Source organism: Miniopterus natalensis, chromosome 16 (assembly GCF_054644295.1).
Source record: "Miniopterus natalensis isolate mMinNat1 chromosome 16, mMinNat1.hap1, whole genome shotgun sequence".
NCBI classification, from domain to species: Eukaryota; Metazoa; Chordata; class Mammalia; order Chiroptera; family Miniopteridae; genus Miniopterus; species Miniopterus natalensis.
In genome coordinates, this window is record NC_142096.1 from 6,420,574 (window position 1) to 6,443,995 (window position 23,422).

Consider the following 23,422-nt stretch of genomic DNA (forward strand, 5'->3'; position numbering starts at 1 on the left):
CCCAACCGTCCGGGCGGGGAACCCGGGCCGCCACCCCGCGGGGAGTCCTGCGGAGGGGGGAGGGGCCCTTGGGCGACTTGTCCTTGGGTTTCCGAGCCGTAGACTCAGTCTCTTCACTGGACTCTGTCGCTGGTCAGTGGCTTTAATTTGGGAAAGCTGTTTTGGGGTCCTTGTCCGCTTCCCTTTTTAAAGCGTGGGGGTCACTGTCAGTTTAAGACGCGAGGCTGGAGTCACTGATCCCTGCTGTTTCTGCCTGAAGTCCCCTGAGGCAGAAAACAGGACTTGAGAAAAAGGAGTGTTTTTCCCTAAAGTACGAGTCTATCAGTGTTTCACGGCACCACACCTGCAACCAGGCGAATTTAGTCTAAGACGCAGCATTACCGTGTTTAAAACAATTTTGTACATTAGTTGTGGCCTTTACTAGGAATGTAAATTTTATGAGTTATTAGCCATAGAAAATGCCAGTTAATAGGAATGGCTATATCAACATACCAGTTCCCACTTTAAAGTAATAATGTACTTAATAGTTTGCAAAGGACTTGCATAAACATTCTACCATATGCTCCCTACAGAAATCCTGTGTGGGACATGCAGGGAGTAGTAATAATTTTATTTTACTGTTAAGGGAATGGTCTCAAGTGATTGCCCGGTGCACTCTTCATTTCCGCAAACTTCAGTGCATGCCGAATATATTGGCAGGTATGCACCGGGTACTGTATTCTCATTCAATTAAAATTTAAACCAGCAGAGTCCCACGTAAGTGCTCTTTCACCCCTATTTTGGTAGGAAGAAGATATTTCTGAAAAACATGTTGCCTCATGTGCTTTATTAGGCAAAAGAGCAAAACACTTAGGACTGTGCTGTAAGAAGACGCATCTATTACTAAATGATAAATCATTCAATCTATTAGAAACTCTGGATAAAATCAATCCATCAATATATTTACAGAGTGCCTATCAAGTGGAGAGTACTGTATTCATAAGTAAAGAAGATGGATGACAGACAGCAAATTCCTGTCCTCAAGAGGCTTGTGATGAGTTCCTCCGCTGGTCATAAATAAAAGCACTGACATCAGCACAATAAACACCCAATCCCAGCATTTTATCTATGACAGTTTTCTATTAGATTCTAAATTTGTTTTCTTTAAAAAAATAAGAGGGTAAAGATTGTTATCGTAACTTTAAAATAAAACATGACTTCATTTTAGTATTTTAATTAAATTACTGAACAGAGACAATATATAAAACCAAACAGGAATAAAAGAAGAGTTGTGCTCAATAAAGGGGTGAAGGGAGATCACCCCCAATAAGTTGTAAGTTAAATTACACCAAGTTAAAACTATCCAAACCGTGCATAATTACTAGGATTATCTATGCAGGGGATTTTGCATATACTTCTGATAGAGGAAGATGAAGGTTCAGTTTCTGGTGGGCCTCACTGAAATATGATTGTAAAGAACAAAGGTGAAAAAAAGTCTGCTTGGCGTCTAGAAAATTCCATCAGAGAACAAGAGTTGGGCAAGCGCTTTCTAGGGTTGGTTCGAGAGCTCCAGTCACCAGAAAGGGTTTACTAGTCAGGTTTCACTAGAGCTTGGATTAAATAACTCTGAAAAGACTTCTTTGTTCTGAATCCATTTTGAACAAGCAACTTCCCAATTGATAAGTCCAATTAATAGCTGAGCTTCCAGGGCACCTTGATACAGGAAATGGATGTCCTGGATGGTAGACAGATGTTCTAGTCACTGGAAAGTTATATCAGTTCTTTGTAGATTAATAAACACTTTGGGAAGGAAACCGGTCATCAGAAGATACAGCTGTGGTTCTTCTTTTTTTAAAAAATATATCTTTACTGGTTTCAGAGAGAGGAAGGGAGAGGGGGAGAGAGAGAGAGAAACATCAATGATGAGAGTCATTGATTGGCTGCCTCCTGCACACCCCCGACAGGGGATCGAGCCTGCAACCCGGGCATGTGCCCCGGCCGGGAATCGAACCGCGATCTCCTGGATCCTAGGCCGTCGCTCAACCGCTGAGCCACGCCTGGCCGGGCAACAGCTGTGGTTCTTGACATTCAGGACATGTCATTGTCATATTTTAGGGAAGTACAGTTGAGTATGTACAAGGAAGACTTAGCAGCAAAGTCTATCCCTGAGGAGAGGGACCTTGTTGAATTGGGAGAGGTAGTCAGAGCCCATCTCAGGAGGAAATAAGAGGGGGATCTGAAGTGGGATCTGGAACCAAGAACCCGTTTCCTTGGTCCATCAATCAAATCACCTTTGTCTTTAGCTCCAACCAGCTCATTTCTCTCAGAAACATTTCTGATCAAAAATCAAAATAAAATATACTCTCCCTTATCACATATTCTTCCCTAATTTACTATCTTTTTCACAGCCAAACTTTTGATTTCCACGTCTTGTCTCCCCTTAATTCCTCAAGCCATCTATGACATGATTTCTCCCACCTCCACTCAGTGTGTCAATAGCTGTCAATGATTCCCCTTCTGTTTGACAAATCCAATGGGCTTTCTTCAGGTTAATTTTGTTCAACATCTGCAGAATCTGACCCTGTTTTTCTCTCTCTCTTTTTTTAATACACAGTCTTGGCTTCTGGGCTGCAAGTCTCCTGGTCCTGCCCAGCTCTCAGACTATTCCCAGCCTCCTTGTCACCCTGCCTGACCACTAGATTGGGCTGGGTACTCTTTCTTTAGGCTTTACCCTGACCACTCCTCTGCCACTACATTTACCACAATATTTTAAAATAGTCTACTTATAAACTGTCTCCCAAAATAACTTGTAACCTCTAAAATAGAACCAATATTCTATTTATCAGTATTCCTACTACGGAGCATGAAGTTTGTTTGTTTGTTTTTAAAATTTAACCTCAGGGAGAAGGCCAGTCAAGCTTGTGGACTGACCACACATAGATAGGGCTTAATCGGGAGATCTCAACCTGAAGTTCACAGGGGCACATAGGGCCAGGTTCAAGTTCAGACCGCATGGCAGCCTAAACTCCACAGGCCATTGGAGGGAGTATTTCCTAACATACTGGCTGGGCGCTCATTTCCAGTGCTAAGCTTGGAGGTAGTAGACTTCTAGTACCCAGAGCCAGGCAAGGAGGGACAAACAAGGACTGCTGCATGAAGGGAGTGACCTCCAAAGCTGAGGACACTATACAATGGCAATCCCATTAATGTTCTGTCACCCTTCAGGGGCTATCAGACAGCCTCCCTCTTTGACTTTAGCAGTATGATAGCTTCTGATAGAGGCAGTTAAAAAAAAAAAGACTACAAATAAAAGTCAGAAGATATAATATTTGTCTATTCCCTTTGGCTTTTTGATTCACTACTCTCATTTTTCTCCCTCATCATTTCTTTTTGGTCTTAAAAAATGTGCTGTCTATGTTTCTCTGGCTTGCCTGTGTATATCTAATTTTAGAATGCCAAGCTGTAGGCGTTCTAAATAATGTCTTTATATGTGCAGCATCTCACTGTGGGTGCCTAAGAATGTCTAATGACATCAACACCATTCAATTACCTTGTTTTGGCAAATAAAAGGTAGAATTCTCTAGAGAACTTGTTCACTTGAACTTCACTAGAGATTTATAAATAATTTTCAGGATATATTCAGAATATATCCAGACTATAGTGTTTCACTTAATGATGACAAAGTTGACTGGGCTTATGAGATCTTTAGGTAATACTGAGAGATATTTGAGATGAAAAGAAAGAGCAAAGAGCAGTCCCCTCCCAACTGAAGGGATATACTTTATGTAGATCCTTAACATAGAAAAATATTAAACAGTGTCCATGATAAGACCCAAACTGTACAATGCTTAAGATTAGCTTTTTGCTTCATTAGATTTGAGGGTTGGTGAGGAACACAACACCGATACAAGTTTGTAAATTGTCATGCCCATGATCAGAAGGATTTCTTATAATAAGGGTCCCTTTCAGATTTTATGTTTTCTTCCATACATATTACATATTTTCCTCATACTGCAAGAACAAAGAAAGGAATTTTTTATGATACCATTTTCTCTTCACTAATAATCTTGGAACATTGTCCATTTCTTTCCATATAAAAATCTATTTTTAAAAGATAATGTGAAGTTAGCCTATCTGCCATTTAACTATCTATGAGGTAATTTGCATTTGAAAAACAAAATCCTGGTTTCTCAAAAGGTAAAAGCGAGAAGCTGAAAGATCTACATCTAAGAACTCAGAAGTGCCAGTTGTCTGTCTGCTGATGCCTCACATGGATGAAGACAAGAGGATCGAACCATATGCTTATAAGTGTTAGACAAACCAGCAAAATGAAGACTTATTGTGAGTGGCAAATTAATTGGCTGGACATCCTTAGTGAGATGCATTCTAAGAGAAAAAAGCAATTTCACTATTAGTATTAGTATTTGTATTAATATTTTATCCTTTTATTATCAGATAAAAGAAATGAGAGATTATGCTAGCTTTGTTAAGAATCCAATGTTTTTATTTAGTGTGATAATTGAGTGTTTCACTGAATTATAAAAAAAGGGAAATATTATTTGGATAAAGAATAAAAAAATTGAAGTACCATACTGTAATGTGAGAACTAAGTTGGAAATAATATAAACTAATATCATTTATTAAGATATGTCTTTTCTAGCCCTGTTCAATGAAGTGGCCAAGAAACAATATTACGCCGTCACCGTGAGCCTGATGAGATGCACTCCTAATGCCTAAATTCTGGGGCCGAATACTATTTTTCACTTAAAGGAAACAACATACTGTAGAAAAATGGCTGACTCGTGTCTGGGTCTAGGAAGGTACAGGTGAATCCGGGAACTAGGCCATAAAGCAAGGATGTTTTCAAAAGAAATGGTGTTGCACGGAAGGACACAGAGGCCGGGTTAAGGGGCACATTGGCTAAATTCTGTCAACTGAAGTATGGAAAGGAATGATGATGACTATGGTTAGTTGAAATGTGTTAATCTGTAAAAAGCTGAGTTCATAATGACAGCAAAAATGAGAAAACTTGACATTGTACTAAAGAAGTCGAATATAACTGAATCTCATTACTTACACTTATGTAAATACTATTTGACTCACTGAATTGGTGCAGAATATCAAATTCAGTAAATATCAAGTATGTTAGTTTTACTTAATCTAAGTTTACATTCAGAAGAATTCTTAACTCTTAGTCTATTACTGCCAGTGTCTATACTCGTGCAAGCTGATTTTCTTGTAGTGACAAAATCACATCCTTAACTGCCTTAGAAATCTAATGCTTGGAGTTTTGATTGCGCCTCCTGGTGCCACTCTAGTGAGTCATCCTGGGAAAATTAGTTTTGGAATATATTTGAATTTTTGTACTCCCAAGTCTCCATGTATTGATCAGCTAAGTTTTTGTGTGTGTGTTTTTTTTAAATATGTCTTATTGATTTCGGGGAAGAGAGAGGGAGAGAGATAGAAACATCAATGATGACAGAGTCACTGATCGGCTGCCTCCTGCACAGCCCATACTGGGGATTGTGCCCTGACTGGGAATCGAACTGCTGAGACATGTGAGCTGGGTTGATCAGCTAAGTTTTAAAGCTAGTTCATGACCCTGGTGTGTCCAGCAGAAGACTATAGCAGGCTGTCTGAGAGAACCTTCCGTGATGGGGAAATGTTCTATATCTGTACTGTCCAATAGGACAGCCATTAGTCACATGCAGCTAATGGCTATTGAGCACTTGAAATGTGGCTAGAACTGAATTTTAAATTTGATTTATATAAATTAATTTAAAGTTAAATAGACACATGGTTCATGACTGCTGTATTGAACAGCATAGGTCTTAATCTTAAACCTCCTTTTAATTATATGGAATAACTTCAGGTTTACCCAGCGATACAAATTCCTTCTCACCAATTCTGGAATATTGTCTATTTTCTTTAAGATAAGGACACTAAAAAAATTAGGATTTTAATTTTTTAAAATAGGTAATACACTTACATTGTTTAAAATATTTTAAAAAACCATTAAAAAGTAGATAGTAAGAATTCTTTCCCTCTCTATTCCCCAGCTACTCATAGGTGTGGCCCATGTTACAAGTTTCTTATGTGTCCCAGAGATGCTTTATGCGTATGTAAGTAATGATAGCAAACCTCCATTGTGCGGTTTTCCTCTTAGCTTATTTTAGGGATCACTTCATATCAGTACATCAGTAGTCTCCTTCTTCCTTACGTGTTGAGAATCTATTCTAAAGGAGACCCGAAGGTGGCCTGTCTGCCCTCCTGACAACTGATGAGAGCTTGCACTGGGAATGTGAACACAAATTTCACAAGCAAGGTAAGGATAACAGCAGGTGGAACCCATGCATGCTCCTGCTCATGCGCCCCACCCATGTGGAGGACACCCAGATTTAAAAATGCCCAGTTCTCTTCTTTTAAACTTATATTTTGAACCAAATCACGCTAAGCTTTGTGAAGTGACCCAAGATATTATATTATGGTAACACTGTGATTTTTAAAAAAGTATCATTGTAATTTCAATAATATGTAAGCCCCTTTAGCCCCATTGCACATAGAATAAAATCCAAACTTCTCACCAAGGCCTGCCAGGCTTTGCTTGATCTGGCTCCAGACTTTTCTTTAATCACTAGGCTCCAACCACACAGGCCTCCCTATCACAGGCAGCCCTTTCCTGCCTCAGGACCTATGCCCTCACGCCTCTCTCAGGCTGCAGCCTCTTTCCTGGGCTCTTTCTGTGGCTCTCTACTTCATCTTCCATCCTCAGCTCAAACCTCATCTGCTTGATGTCTTTCCTGAATGTGCTGTCTATAGTGCTCGCTCACCCCAGTCCACATCACTACTATTTTCAGAGCATTTATTATAATCTATAGTCATTTTGCTTATGTATATGCTACCCACCATTGGAATGTAAGATCCCTAACAACAAGGACTCGAACTGCCTTTACCAGTGTATCTCCAGTGCTTGCCCTTTCAAAAAGTCCCTCATAATTAAATAAGCATAGTAAATTACTCTAAAAGAAATGCTGTTTTTATATGAGGTGTTTTACTTTATTCACATCTACCCAGAGTCCTGTTTACTTCTGTAAGTAAGAGACATTCATTTGAATCACGAGGGCCGCTCGCATTGCTATGATATGCCATCTATGAAATGATGCTACTTATGCCGTAATGATATGTGCTCTTCACCTTATAATTTTTTTGAGTCACTAAGTCAATATGTATTGGTCAGTATGTATTGGTCAACATTTATTAGCCAAGTGTTTACCTCATCATGACTGAAAAATATACACTTATATGCTGCTTTGAAGTCTGTAAAAAGTTTTTTATTTATGTCAATTTATTTGATCTTCAAAACCCCCTCTACCCTGTAAGGCCCTGCCATTTTACTGGTGAGGTTACTGGAACTCAGAAAAGATTAAGTTTTGCTTCAAAAATCATAACTGGTAAAAGATGGAGTTAGTAAAGGAACTTAACTCTTCCAAGTCAAACTTCTAAGTCCAAATCCTTGGCTTTTTCAACCACACCACAGCTATTCCAACACAGTATTTGAATAAAAACTTGGTAGTTTACAACGTACTTCCACATAAACTACCCTTGTGGTTAACAAGGCTGGTAAAATTCCTCCCCTGTAGAATTTCCATAGTCTCTTTAAGGAAACAATACATATGCAAAACTGAAGACATCGTTACAGAGTAATATAAACATATGAAAATTAATAGGGAAATGCACACAGATGCTAAGGAGACTGTGTATGGTATATAGCATTGTATATAGCCAAAGGAGATCTAGGATAAAGCCTGGGAAGAGGTGAGTGCTAACAGGATTTGGGAGGAGAGGAAGAAACCAGATTCAAGGTGTCAGAAATGAGGGGTCCTGCCTTCCACATACAGGCAATGGGTATGCAAAGATATAGTATGTGCACATAGGCACAGTGTCATGGGAGAACATGGCCAGCAAATCAGCTTGTCAAAACTAAAGGGGCTTCATCAAGAAATAATGAAAGCTGAGGATGCTAAGGTATTTCTAGTTGGTAGAAGACCTTTGCTATTAAGGGGAGTTGGATTTTATGGGACTGACATTAGGGAGTTGTTAAAAGCTTATGCAAATAAAAGAGATGAAAGCAAAGTTTGACGCAGCTACATGTAGAATGAATCACAGCAGGAGAACCTGACCAAAGGCTTGTGCAGTAATCCTGGTGTAAGGTGACAGTCACAGACTATGGTGACCAAGGAAAGTGGGCTTTTCAGAAAAAGGCTCGTCGGGACTGGATGACAGATTAGGGTAGGGGAGAAAGGAAAGAGGGTGCAAGTGGGCTGGCCGTGGCGCAATAGACATGTTAATTCTGAAGGGAAGCCTTTGGGCTGAGGCTCAGGATAGAGGTGGGATGGACAGGTGAGAGCTGAGCTTCTGAAAGGCAAGGGGAAGGTGGCACAGGGTGTTCAGCTGCAGGTCAGTGGGCCACCAGAGGAACAAGTCTGGAGAGAAGGTGAAAACTCAGTTTATATTGTGTCATTTTTTTTAAACCTCTGAATCTTCCCCAAACTGCACATTCGCTGCCTACTCACATAGCCTCAGATGCTCTTTTGTGGCAATTCACTACTGAGAAGAATTCACAGCTATAGATTTGGATTTACCTTGTGAAGTTTCTCTGTGGAAGTATAAAAAAAGAAAAACAAAAGGAAATGATTTAAAAATGCATTAAGACTTTTCACCCTGAAATGATTATTTAGAAGCTACTTTGGTTTTTAAAAATTAATATTACTTTCAAATTCAAAATTTGTGTTTAAGCTTTTATATTAAATATATATATATTTTTAAATTCCATTTACAAATCTAGCATACTGATGTCTGATTCACTTGGTTAATCATTTTAAACTGCATTTATTTAGTAATTTAAATTTTTTTAAAACACCAAATTTCTGATTAACAAACCCTCCCAAATTCTTAAGTAATTATCATAAAATTAAGTGGTAAGTTCTCTTAAAAGTTACAATACAGCCAGGGCAGTATGGCTCAGTGGTTGAGTATCGGTCTATGACCCAGGAGATGGAGGTTCGATTCCGGGCCAGGGCACATGCCTGAGTTTCAGGTTTGACCCCCAGTGGGAGGCATGCAGGAGGCAGCCGATCAATGACTCTCTCATCATTGATGTTTCTGTCTCTCTCCCTCTCCCTTCCTCTCTCTGAAATCAATAAAGATATATTTTTTTTAAAAAAAATTTAAAAAAATTACAACACAGTGTATAAACTTTTAAAAGATTTTTAACTTAAAATCAAGTCTAAATCAATTAGTCAGTTACATGCCGTAAAGCAGCACTGCCAGGTTAAATACTGTAAAGCAATAATGTTTAATACTTCTATTAAACATTAGAAGTATTTAAAACATCAAACAGAAGCATTTAAAATACCAAATATAAAAAACACACAAATATGTAGATCCCTTAATATAAAAATATAATACCATAAGGATGGATTTCCTCCACTATATCTCTATTAATTCTAAATCTTCCCAGGATTAAGAGATGCATACTCACTAAGAAGACAATTATGTCATCCCAAGCAAATCTAGGAACACCTTAACAGGAAATGCTTGGGTTTTTACCTTCTTAGCTAGGAGGTTTCCTATGGCCAAAGTGTCTCTTGGCCTCTGGGTCTTCAGTTCTTGCCTTCTGTCTAGTTCAGCAGTTTTCAACCATTTTCATCTCATGGCACACATAAACTAATTACTAAAATTCTGCATCACACCAAAAAGTATATTTTTTGCCGATATGGCAAAAAAAATAGGCATAATTTTTTTTAAAATTGATTTTAGAGAGGAAGGAAGGGGGAAGATAGAGAAACACCGATGTGAGAGAGATGCATCAATCAGTCGCCTCCTGTACATACCTTGGGCAGGGCTGTACCCAGCTAAAACTTGGAGTTCTATACTAAAAGAAAACTCAAGGAATGAATACTGGCAGAAACTTAACAGCCTCTTTCCCTCACACAATAAGAAAGGCAACAGTGAGGGGCAGAGCTTAAGTAGTGGGTATGTACTGGAGAGCAAAATACGTATTTGAGAAATAGATCTGCTGACTGTTTTGATGTTATGATGAAAGAGGAAGGAGAATTGGAGAACTCCTAGGTTTCTAAAGGTAAGTGGATGCTGATGGTATTAACTGTGGTAGAGATTCTAGGGGAAGAGAAAGGACAGAAGACTATAATGAGTTTGAGCTGACTGAAGAATATCGAGGCAGAAATGGCCAATCCTCTAGGCAGTTGAAAATACTTGTCCAAGACCCTGAGATTGGCCGGTGCTGGAGACAGAGAGATGGAAAACACTGTGGTAGTCAGGGCTTGGATGTGAGCAGGACTGTCCAGAGTGTGATATTGGAAGAGGGATCAGTACCAGGGAGCAGGCACTTAAGAGGTGAGCACTAGGAGAGGGACCAATGAAAGTGACCAGAGTGGAAGAAGCACACCAGACAGGTGGTGAAGAAAGTAAACAGAAGACGGAAGGCGCCTTCAGGTCAGGGTGGGTACCACTGTCAGATGCTGCAGCAGGGGCACATATGACAAATACTCAGAACTGGTCTTTGGTGACAAATGAGAAAAACTGAGACTCAGACAACTCGCTGGACATGCCCAATATTCTACAGTTAGTGAGTGGCAGAGCCAGAACAAACATGTTGTCTAGCTCTGGCCTTCCAGGCGGCCACTGTCTCTCTCCTCCTAATGCTATGTCTGTGCAGGAAGCCTTTGCATTCTCTCCCACACCAGGCTGGGGGATAAAAACTGTCTTCTGGTTTGTGGCTCTCTGCCCATCTGTAGGACTGTTTTCCAAAATGATCGTGGTTCTTTCTGCCTCCTGTGTGCTTGAGCTGACCCACCCTGGGTATAATTGGAACACACCAGGTTGGTTTATGGGCTTCCCTTTCCTCCCAAGCATTCCGAAGTCATACTGCCTCTTGTCCTTGTGGTGAGCCTTGCTCTTCATACCAGCCTCAGAGCAATGCAAAGTAGGTGTCACACCTCTCTACCCACCATGCCAGTGCTAGAAAGAAGAGCCTGATGAATAAAAAGCGTGACTCAAGTTGGAATACATGGCACTGTTGATGCAACCTTCTACGCTTTTTGAAGTGCAGACAGCTTGATTTGCTGAAGATGCTGGGCACCTGGGTCAAGGACAAATCCCACTAATGTGACCTTATTCTCTAGGCTGCCTGCTGGTCAGGAGGTTCATCTTGGGCTTGGCATCATACAAAGTTGCTTACCTTCAAAGTGATCAATTTGATTTTTATTCTATATTCCTAAATCTTTGACAGTTTGCATCAGGGTGCTTTTAAGGTAGCTGAATTCTATGACAGATTTCAGCCTCCTGCTACTGGTGAGTGTTTTTGCCTGTTAGAAGGACTCGCCAGCTACAGGCAGACTCCCACCATCCATCAACGAACTCATTGTAAATCCACAGCCAAGTGCTGACTGCAAAGTGACCCCAGGTTTTTGCATATCTTGTGAGATCACTATGGGAACACAGTCATTATGATGCAGCAGTTCTTGTCTTAAGTACTTTTGATAGCTTTATTTTTATGGTTTCATTTCCTATTGATATGACAGAGACTCTTGATAACCAAAAATAAATATATCCACAAATTCGAGGTTCTCTGTTTCACACATGAGCATGACTTCATAGTCTAAATTGAATAAACCCAGATCTGCTATGAAGCTGTGTACTCAAAACAGGTGAGTCAGACAGGACTCCGTCAGCTCTGACACACTGGATGACCTTGAGAATTTAGAGACTTCCTATGACGTAGAATAAACCCAGTTAGTAATTGCCAGCAGAAACAGATGTAAATACCACTAATAAATACTACTACTGTTCTAAAATATATATGGAATAGGCTCCCACTTCACTTACTGCCACTCCCACCAAAGTCCACCCATCATGACACTATCGCTAACCTGGATTACTAACCAGTATACCTGCTCTCATTCTGACCACCTCCATCCATTTTTGACACGGAAGCTGAAGTCACCTTGTAAGTAAATTGGATCATGTCACTCATCTGCTTAAGTCATCTGCGTCTATCTCATTTCACAATAAAATCCAAACTCATCCTCATGGTCATAGAGACCCTATGTGGCCTGGCCCCTGCCTGCCTCTCCCATTTCACATCATTCTGCTCTGCTCGCCTTGTTGTAATCTGTCTACACTGGCTCTCCTTCCCTTGTAATGATCTGTTCACATTGCCTTTCTGTTTCTCGCAGGCAGGGCACCATGTGCAAGTGTGCAGGCTGTGTGCTGCATCTCTCCAGGAAGGGCATTCGGTAGGCTTTGGGGTGAACGACGACCCCAGAATTGTGCAGCATGGCAGCCAAGCTCACACATGCCAGGCTCGTCCCCACTTGCTGATCCTTCTGCCTGGTACATCCACCTGCGGGCTCTGTGCACACCTGCTTCATGTTATCCACAAGAAGCACTACTCTATTTCACAAAGCACTACTCTGGGCCAGGCAGAACTGCCTGCCTAATTCGTAGGACTCCAGGTAAAATGAAAATCAGGACCTCTTACTCAAAAATTAGTAAGAATTTCAAGATGGCAACAGAAGAGTATTAAACTGCCCTTCTGAGTGTGGGGCCCTGTCTGACCACACAGGTCATACCCCCATGAACTTGGCCCTGGCCTCAGGCTCAGCTTAAGTGTCACTTTCCTAGAAAGGGGTTTCCTAACTACCCAAACCAGTGTGTGAAGGCGAGCTAAGGACTCACTTTTCTTTCCAGGAAAAATTGTGGCATTTGAAATTACAGATGAAATAAGGATTCTTGGTTCCACTAGCACTGTGTTTTTAAGGCTGAACATCCAATCAACATAGAAGGTTTTGTGTTTCTTTTTAATGAGGTCTTGGACAGGTTCTCATTTTTCAATAAATTGGCCTTGAAGGCAATGACAGGCCTTGTAAGCCAAGAACTTTGGTATGTAAAGATCAAAAAGGAACCATTACAGTATTATCAGTTTGAAAAGAATATAATGGCTGGATTTTTAAAAATAATAAAAACAACAATGTACATTTTATGGAGCTAAGGATTTTATATGTAATATTAAACTCAATTGCATTTTAAAGTTTAGTAGAAATTGCAGTTACTAATTGGCTAGCTTATATTTCCCTCTGCCTTTGGAAGTTAAAGTTTCTGCTTTGATGAACTAAAACAAAATTATTTAAGTATAATTTCATCCTTGAAAAGTCAAAGTTTTGTTGTGTTGTAACACTGTGAGTTTTTTACTTAAAATACAGTTAGTTCAAAATATATTTATTACTTTCATTCATAAGACATTTATAAAAATTGGGTTATAAAGTTCCACACAAGGTATTTGACTCAGAAAAAAAACAGGCACAGAACAGCTTCTTTAAATATAAGGTCTCACCCTGGTTTGGGTCTCTCTCCTACTCCCAGGAATCCAATGCTCTCATTCTAAATAACAGGAATAGCAAAAAGTTCAAGAATCTGCAAGACAAAGATAAGGCAAGAACATGTAATTCTCAGAGCTACTGCCATTCCTACCACCATCCTCTGGCTAGGCAATGCTGCCTGGGGGCTTCTGATATGGTTTTCTGTAGCAGATTACCCTTGGGTTACTGCCAGGAGCAGAGTAGTTGTAAAAGTGCAACTTTCTAAAAGCACTTGTAATCAAGGGAAAAAACAAGTTTCTGCCCCAATTTTTGCTCATTTTGTAAGCAATCATTAAAAGAGAGAGAGGGAGAGAGAGAGACAGACAGAAAGAGGCCTACAAATGATATGAGTTAACACCAGTGTAATGTAAAGACTGAAAGCAAAACTAAACAGGCATAAAGCACCTCACTCAAGAAGTCTGGTACTAGGCTACATTATGAAGAAAGCAACCCTGACTTACTTCCTTCTTGCCCCACTTGCTCTCAGAAAAGTAGCTGATGAATTTTTTTATAGTACTAAGGTATAAATGACTAAAAGGATTAATGAATTATCTTCTACAGGAGTATTTGCTTTAGAGCAGGGAAAAAATATCTTTCCAAAGAGATGAAAGTTTTACTGGTAGAATTTCAGCAGAGCCCAAAAGTCATCCACAGACAAACTATTCTCTCTCTCCTTCCCTTCCTGTCTCCCTCCCTCTCTCCTCTTTGTTTTGGAATAATTTTAGATTTACAGAAAAGTTGCAAAGATAAACAGAGCTCCCATATATCTTTACCTGTTTATTCTTTTTTAATATATCTTTATTGATTTCAGAGAGAGGAAAGGAGAGGGAGAGAGAGAGATAGAAACATCAATGATGAGAGGGTCACTGATCGGCTTCCAAGCCTGCAACCCGGGCATGTGCCCTGACCAGGAATCGAACCCTGATCTCCTGGTTCCTAGGTCGATGCTCAACCGCTGAGCCACGCCCAGCCAGGCTACCTGTTTATTCTTAATGTTAACATTTTATGTTACTGTGGCATATTTGTCAAAACCAAGAAACTAACATTGGTACATTAGTACCATTCACTGAACACCAGACTTAATTAGGGTTTCACCAATTTTCTACTCATGTACCTTTTCTGTTTAATCCAATCCAGGACACCACATTGCACTTAGCCCTTTCTCTTTTACACCCAGTCTAATCAGGCTTTCATCCCCAGTGGTTATCAAAAAATACACTTAAGCCCTGGCTGGTGTGGCTCTTGGTTGGAGTGTCAACCTATGCACCGGAAGGTTGCGGGTTCCATCCCCGGTTGGGGCGTGTGCGGGAGGCAAATGATCAATATCTCTCTCACATCAATGTTTCTCTCTCCCTCTTTCTCCCTTCCTCCCTAAAATAAAAATTAAAAATACACTTAAAATGCTGTTTTTAATAATTGAGCTCTCAGATTTTGAGCTCTACAAACAATAGTGGCCAAGGAACTTTGGAGCCCTGCAAATTTGGAGTCTTTGCTGTGCTGTGTGACTTGAACAAGTTATTTAATTTCTCAAAGCCTGATTTTTCTCATTTGTACAATGAAGATTATAAAACTCTTAAGGGTCATGTGAAGATTAAAGGAATTATTTTACATATACATATATGTATATTATTCTTACCAGATTTTGGGTGAGCCATTGGTATTATTTAACGTAAATGCTGTTATGTGCAGGTCACAGAGCAAGCAAGACCTGTGGAAAGAGAGTTAGAGAGAAGGAAGGTCATAAAAAAGGCTCCATTAAACATGAATTAATTTAGGTACTTGCTTTTAAATTATTTTTATTTTGAGATAATTGTAAATTATATAGAAATAATATAGAGATCCCATATGCCCTTCACCTGTTTCCCTCAATGGTAACATCTTGCATTCTCACAGCCAGGAAACTGATAATGATACAATGCATAGTTGGTACTCAGTATTTTCTTCCCCAAACTAGGACTGTCCTCTTCATGGGATTGTGTTTCCACCCTGGGTGAGAGTGGGAAGAGCAAAGAGTGCAGGTCAAAAGTCCTTCCCACTGCAGTGTGGGACTATTGCACCGAGTGCCTCACCCTGCTCTCCCTACTCCGATCTGCCGAAAACCACAAACTGTGCTTCTGGTAGGATTACTCCTTAGCAGTGTTCTTTTTTGCATTGAGCATGATCAAAGCTACTACTTACCAAATGTTTAGTGTTAGCACAGGCTCTGTGCTAAATGTTTCATGCATTATCTCAATCTTTACAACAGCCCTGTGGGGTAGGTGATAGTGTTGTCCCCATTTTATAGATGATGAGATTTAGTAAGGTCAAGCAACTTGCCCAGGTCATATACCCAGAAAGTAGGAGACAGGGGATTAAAACACAGGACCACCTGATTCCAAGGCTGTTCTTATCCACCTACATGTCCCCCTCACACTCACAGCCCAGTAAGCAAAGTGGAAAAGGACTGGATTCGCTGTGGCCTATGACAGGCATTCTCTTTGCTTCCTCATTGAGTTCACACTTGAATTGAAGAAGCACAGTATAAAATTGTAACTGATAATATAAGGCAGTATATTAAAGCAGCAATCCAGGGTGACCTGGGAACCTAGAGGGCAGGGCAGTTGGGAGAGGCTTTCTATGGGAGGCAGATGAGGGAGATGGGCTGGATCTTGACCGTGGGCTGGACTTACACATATAAAAAGCCCATGTCTGGCAGAACTCACACTGTAATGACACTTACATCTGGTTTCACACTGCCTTCCCACATCTCCCTCCTCCCCTTTAACCAAATAGATCTGTGGCAGACTTTCTTGAGAATAAATAATAATCCTAATAGCTAACGTGCACAGAGTGTCATATTGTGCCGGTCACTGTTCTAAGTGCTTTACAATGGTAACTCATTTAATCCTCACAACAACCTATAACATAGGTATTATTAGCCCCATTTTACAGATGAAAATATTGAGGCACAGAGGCGTTAAGTAATTTGCCCGAGGTCACCCAGTTAGCGAGAGCCAGGATCTGAAGGGAAGCAGTTGAGTCTAGATGCCCTGCTCTGGAGCTCTATGCTCTGGTATAATTTTTGTTTCCCTGCATGTAAGCCTTTGTAGAGGCCCTGCCCTCTGCTTTGCAAGTCCTTTAACATATCTCTACTGGTAAAATCTCACTCAGTAGAAACTCAGGTTAAATAGCACAACAGCAGTCACCAGGAGGGGAGCAAGTACTTTCTGAACAACAACCTTCTGTGACTGGCCCTGGGCATAGTGATTCACATTTCATTTTCACAACAATTATGCAAGGTTTTTATAAGTGAGGAAATTGAGTCTCAGAGACATTAAGTAACTTGCTCAGACTGAGATTCCCACCCCAAACCTATGCCTTCCCCTGTAGCTCATGTCTCATATCTCTCCTCCTCACTGAAGTCTTCCTCTTCCTGCCTCCCCCAATAGTCACCCATCAGTCCCTGCTCTTCATTGGCCACATGCATTCTCACCAATTTAGGAATTAGCACACACGGTCTGGATGGTCCTCTCAGTCACATGCCTCCCCAGCCAAGGGTAGCTCCAAATGTCAGGAACCATGGGGCACACTTTGTAGGGCTTTTAAAATCTTAAAATCGAGCTGGAAGGCACCCAGGGATAACCAGATCCATTAACTGCTCCAGGCAGGGTTTCCTTCTACAATGATCCTGGATCGTTCATTCATTCAGCAGTGAATGTGTGCTATGTGGCAAGCAGGTCCTAAGCCACAGATATAGCAACAGGTAGAGCAGGCACAGTCTTCCATCTCTAGGGGGTTCCATTCAGTAGATGGAGGCTGACAATAAAATAAACAAGTAAAATATATAGGCTGTTAGCTGTAGATATATGGGGGGGGTGTGAAAGAGAGAGAAAAAGAGAGAGAGGGAGGGAGGGAGGGAAGGAGGGAGGGGGGGAGGATACCTTAGGTTGACCCTAAGGATTTCTCCCTCAAAGTCCATCATCTGCTGTTTGCTTGAATATGTCCAGCTATGGAAAAGTCATTCCCTTAAAGACGCTCACTCCGTTTTTAACCAGCTAGTTGTTCTGAAGCTTATCAGATCTTCTCCCAGTGATTTGTGTCTTTCCTCCCAAGTTCTGCTTTCGGCGGCTGCCCCTAGCAAGCCTGACCCACTCTTCTAAAACAAACAGCCCTTCACCTGTTTGAGGACAACTATGTTTCCTTCTAGTAAGTTTCCCCCAAACCCTAACATCCTGAGTTCCTTCAGTTGTTTCCTGAATGACATGGTTTCAATACCTGTCACCCTGCTGGCCTGCCCTCCTTTCAGTGCACTGCCTTTTATCTAAGAACAGAACACTCTACTCTACAGTGGCTTGACTGGTGCAGAATATTCCAGATTATTGCTCCCTAGATATGGACTCAATATCATATATATATTTTAAAAAACCAACCACATGTTTTAAAACTCTTCCTAATCAGAGCTCAGTCCTCACTGCAGGGAGCCAGTCTAGAATCTTCAGAACCTGGAAGCTAGGGTGAAGGCCTGGGGTCAGTGGAGGGGCAAGCTTTTCTTTCCTCTATGTGCTTACATTCAGTGGGGGTTTCTAGAAGGCAACAGAGGGAGTCCAAGGTAAGGAGAGGCAGCACAAGGAACATCCTGCACTTGTCAGTGACGGAGGTACTGGCAGCTGGGTCAGGCACAGTTTGAGAAAGGGTACAGAAGCCAAATAGCTGAGTGTCGTTTTGACTTGTCTACTTTACTTTGTTTCTTACTGAAGAGGTTAAACATCTTTTCATATGTTTAAGAGCAATTTATATTTCTTTTACATATCCTTTGCAAAACTTTCAATTCATTTCAGGTTCTCTTCCTTGTTGATTTCTAGAAAATCTTTATATATTAAGGAAAGTAACCCTTTGTGTTGTATGATACAACTACTTTTTTTCCAAGTTTGTCACTTGCCTGTCCATTCTGTTTATTTTTTTTCTATGGAGAAAAATTTTATTTTTTAAGTAGTCAAATGTATCAATCTTTTTGCTTTGAGCTTTTTCCCTCCTCCTCCTTCATATATGTATCATATTTGGGAAAGTCATCTCCATTCTGGCATTATAAAAATAACCTCCCATGTCATCTTCAACTATTTTTATTATTTCACTTCTTACATTTAAAGCTTTGGTCCATCTGAAATTCATTCTGGTGTACCACGTATTGCTCATTTACTGTATATGCCAGGCATGATGTTCAGCATTTTACATAGATTATCTTATTGAATAGTAATAATTATGACAACCACTATTTTACTGATGAGGACGTCAAAGCTTAGCATGGCAAACTCAGCTGAGATCGTACATCTGTAAGTGTCATAATGGAAACTCCTTCAGCCTGAGTTCAGTTCCCATGCTCTCCACTGGAATATTTAGCAGACGTGCAGCCCGGGTTGTTTGGAAATCCCCAACTTAGTGACCACACATTTCAGGAAAGATGGCTGTTGAGGATGATGACTACCACCCACACCATGAGGTGGGAAGAACTGGATGACGCATTGAGGTGGAGTCACTGGATGTCAGTCAACCAAAGCCACTCTCCAGCTCAGTAACTGACTCATACCCCTGCCCTGAAAACTGAGGATTCCAATTCTTCTCTTGGCAAAATTCTGGATGTGTAGATTAAGTTACACCAGAGTAGACAGGGCTGTGACTATTAAATCCTTGACTATAACAGTGTTTTGAACTTCCCTTATCATGGGACAGCATAGATCCCATTCAACATGCAAGTAGAGCATAATTACTGAATTTTTGGATCCTTAGACAAATATCTTTTCACATTTAACATCTCTGAAATTAGGATGCTTGCTCTAATTAATGGTGCCTTATAATTGCCATTGGCCATTTGACAGACAAGATGTAGCAGTGGCTGTCTGCACATGTGCCAACTTGCTTTATATTTCCAATGGCACGGTGGACAATGGCAACCCATCAATTTTTCATTCAGCAAATAATCTAAGGACCATTTCAGGAGGTAATATAATCTTGGTTGTTTTTCTGAAACCCTATTTGAGACCAGAAAAGGTAGGAAGGGACCTGCATTAGAACTTGTGGGTGGAGGAGGGGAATGGAGTCACTGGTTTGAAAGAAAATTGTTGAGAGAAGTGTTTAAAGAAATAATTGCATAATTGACATTCCTGGAGGATTACTGAGTTTGGAAAAACACAGCATGTATACCAAATTCTGAAGTGAAACACATTTATAAGACTGAACTCTGAATAAGAAGTTTGGGAAATACTTTAACTTATTTTTTCCCCTTAATGTTTATTAGTATCTCTTGCAGGAGGCAGAGCCTGTGAAAAATGCACATTCCCAGACTTCTCTCAGAGATTTAGGCTCAGTAAATTTGAGATGGGCCTGGGAATATACATGTTAACGAACACTCTAGGTGATTCTGATGTACCGCCCTGTGAGAAGCACCTTAAATAGAGGAAAATAATGGGAAATAATTTGGTAATTTTTTTTTTTAATTTACTTACTTTTTAATCCTCTTCTGAGGGTATGTTTTCTATTGCTTTTCAGAGAGAGTGGGGGGGGGGGAGAGAGAGAGACATCAGTGTGTGAGAGACACGTCAACTGGCTGCCTCCTGCACACACCCTGACCAGGGCCAGGATGGAGCCTGCAACCACAGCACGTGCTCTTGGCCAGAATTGAACCTGGGGCCCTTCAGTCTGTGGGCCGAAACTCTAACCGCTGAGCCAAACCAGCCAGGGTTATTTTTTTCTTATAATCTGTTTGTATTACATGTCTCTCCCAAGAAATGTATCCTAGTCCTACTTCATTGGTCTTTTTGGTCCAAATATAGCTTGTAAAAAACCCTTTTGTTGAGCATTCCACAAACCTCAGATAATTCTGGATTTTGACCTTCCTGACACTACTCACAAAGCTTATGCCTTTTAAAAATAATTGCTCTTGGTTATGGGCATTCCTGTCCTTGTCAGTATGTGTGAGCCCATGGGGTGCTCACTGTGCAGCCCTACCTTGGCTCCTTCAGATGCCCACAGGACAGTGACCTATACTCTGTGGCATTCAGCCAAGACTCATTGGTAATGAGATGAAGGCTGTGGAAGACAGAGTAGAGCTATATGGGCCACTTTTTAGGATGCCTTTAAGAAATCACAAACAAGCATAAAGCCTGCATGTTACACACTACCTGGCATGTAACAGGATTTCAATAAATATCTGTTGCACTTAGCCCAGGATAACAAATATCTGACCGGCCTGCGGCACTCCCTCTCCTGTGCTGGGCAGACATTGCTAGTGGAACTTACAGCCTCACTGGTCTGAAGCTGCATCAAGGGCAGCATCAAGAGCACAGCTCTTTTTTCACTGCGCTGTGGAGAAGAGCATGAGCCTCCCCCGAGCTGTTGTATGTGGTGCTAAATGTCTCCAATGTGCCTCTTCTGGAGTTTTTAGGAGATTTTTACAGTCCTGTCTATTCTCTCCTTGTGGAGCTGTCAGACGCCACTCCTGGCTGTTAAAATGAAGCTGCCTCTCAACATGTGTCCCTTCTTTCCAGCATTGTTTCTACAGAATGAGGCTTCTTTGGATTGTGTATGAAATAATATAAATAAGCTCTGAATGAGGCTTTGGGGGCTTCCTGATAAAGTACATTAAATTAAGTGAGGAAACTTTTGCCATCTAATTAGATTACGTAGAGTCATTTTATACTTAACTCTTGGATTCTTGGGTAGCTGAGTTTGTTGGAAAAGTAATTTCTGGATAATGTGCTGCAATTTAAAATAATTTAGTAGTAGTTAGAAAATTAAAATTTTTTGTAAAATATTTCCTAGGAAAATTCAGGTATATTCCTGAAGAGTTTTCTGCAATTCAATTTCTATAGTATTTTCAGGGAACCTTGCAATAACCCTCTTCCTGGAGACTTTAAAAACATATGCTTGCTTTTCCATATAATCTGCTCAGAGCAAACAGGTCATGATGGGTTTTTAGTCTCTAAGTGAGCAGTTTACCAAACCCAGGAAGGTCAGAGAAGAACCTTCGTTTCCAGGAATAAGGCAGGATAAGGATCCGACCCACCTCTCACTAAAAAGTTTTTAACTTCTTAAAAGCATCAAAGACCTGGCAGTATAGTAAAAAACGGAAGTCCAAAATCAAAGGGAAAACAGGATCTTTGAAAGGTAAGTGGCATCCTGAAGCTGTTTTTGAACTAAAGACATTTGCCAATTTGGGCAAACCTGGCTTTTGGTTCTGAGGGCTTCTCAGGACCCACCTCTCTCATCACCAACGTGGGTCAAACCCTCAGGGCAAGGGTGAAACTAAGTAAATGTGCCTCTACCCTCAGCCCCAGGAGACTACGGAAAGAGTTGCCCCTATAATGAGCAGAGCAGGAGAGGTGGTAATGGCAGGAGACTGCTCTGCAAAGTTACAACTGCGAATTGGTACTTTCACAGCTTCCAAATCTATATTGCTTTGGTGGTCAAATAAATAACAACAAAACTATAAAACCATAAAAACCTCTCAAGTTGTGAATTTAGTTTGAAGTGCCCCTGTGAGCCTAGCAAGGGCAAAGGAAAGTTCTTTCTGGAGGAAATTAGTGTCATCCTAGGCTTCAAAGGATTCCCCTAAATAAAATTTCAAGAACCACAGCAGCAGCGCTCTCTCTCCCAGGAGCACGCCCCGCCCCGCCCCCTTCTCTTCCCCCAGGCCATTACCCTTCCCTTCTCTCTCCTAAACTCCAAGGGCCCTTGTTTTTTTTTGCCGCTGTAACTTGTTTCCTGAGCCCATTTCTTCTACAGCTCACTTCTTCTACCTCTGTGACTTTCTAAATAACCTTTCTCTTATAGTTTGAAAAAAAGAACAGTGAGCAGCATACAGTAAAAAAACCGAAGTCTACAATGACATAAACCATTGAGAATGAGAACCAGAAAAAAGACCTCCAAAGACTTCAGATTTTGAAATTATTAGTGTGTAAAAGCAACTATGCTTACTTAGAATGAGTGTCCACTAACTGAGAAACATATTACCTAATCTGTAGAATATCCCTGCTCCTTACTGTGCTGCCTAATGCCTCCTGACATTTGACCTCTTCTCTGCTCATTAACACCCCCACATAATTGAGACTGGAAAGAATCTGAGGAACAAAAGTCATGTGTGGGCTCTATCGCTTATTTGCTATGTGGACTTGGGCAAGTTACTTAAACTCTTGGTTTCCTAATCTAGAAAATGGAGCTAATAGTGTCTTCTTCTATAAAGTTGTCATAGAAAGTAAATGAGATAAGGCACTTAGCACAATACCTATCTAAAAATGCCACCTCTTGCCCCGCTGGGTGTGGCTCAGCGGCTGAGCATCGACCTAGGATCACGGAGATTGTGGTTCAATTCTTGGTCAGGGCACATGCACTGAATTATGTTGTATACCTGAAACTAAGATAATGTTATACGACAAATTAGCTCAATAAAATTTTTGCTAGTCATTCTAGGATCTGCTACTTTTGTGCAGAAGCAAAGGCGGTATCCTGCTGTGCCACTGCCATCCCCACAAAGTGCGGTACGATGCGAGACTGGTCTTCCACACAATCAGCAGGAATGGTGGTGAAGGGCGTGGGAGGTATGCACACGGAGTCTACATCACTGTGTATTCTAAAGCAGCTGTGCTCTCTCCTGTGGTTTTAAAGTGCAGGCCGATTTTGCAGGCACAGAATCAAAATTCATTATGTAATCAGTGATTACAAAACCAAAGCTAAAATGCAGAACAATACAATGTTTCATTACAGAAAACCATGAAACAGAAGCGTTCCGTTCCGCAAGACAGTGTCTCACCCTTATGTCCAAGGCTATGGCCCTGTATGTAAGTCTCATTTAACAAAAAGACTGAACATTAAAGTGTCACCAGGCAGTGCGGAGACTCATCACACAACCAGGGCTGAGTGATAAGGACCATGAAATGCCAGCCGTGTCAGCATGTAAGCAGAGTTTGGCCACATGATCAGTGGCAGTAAGATGTCATAACAACACTAACCCTAAGAGTAATTTTCAAGTTCAG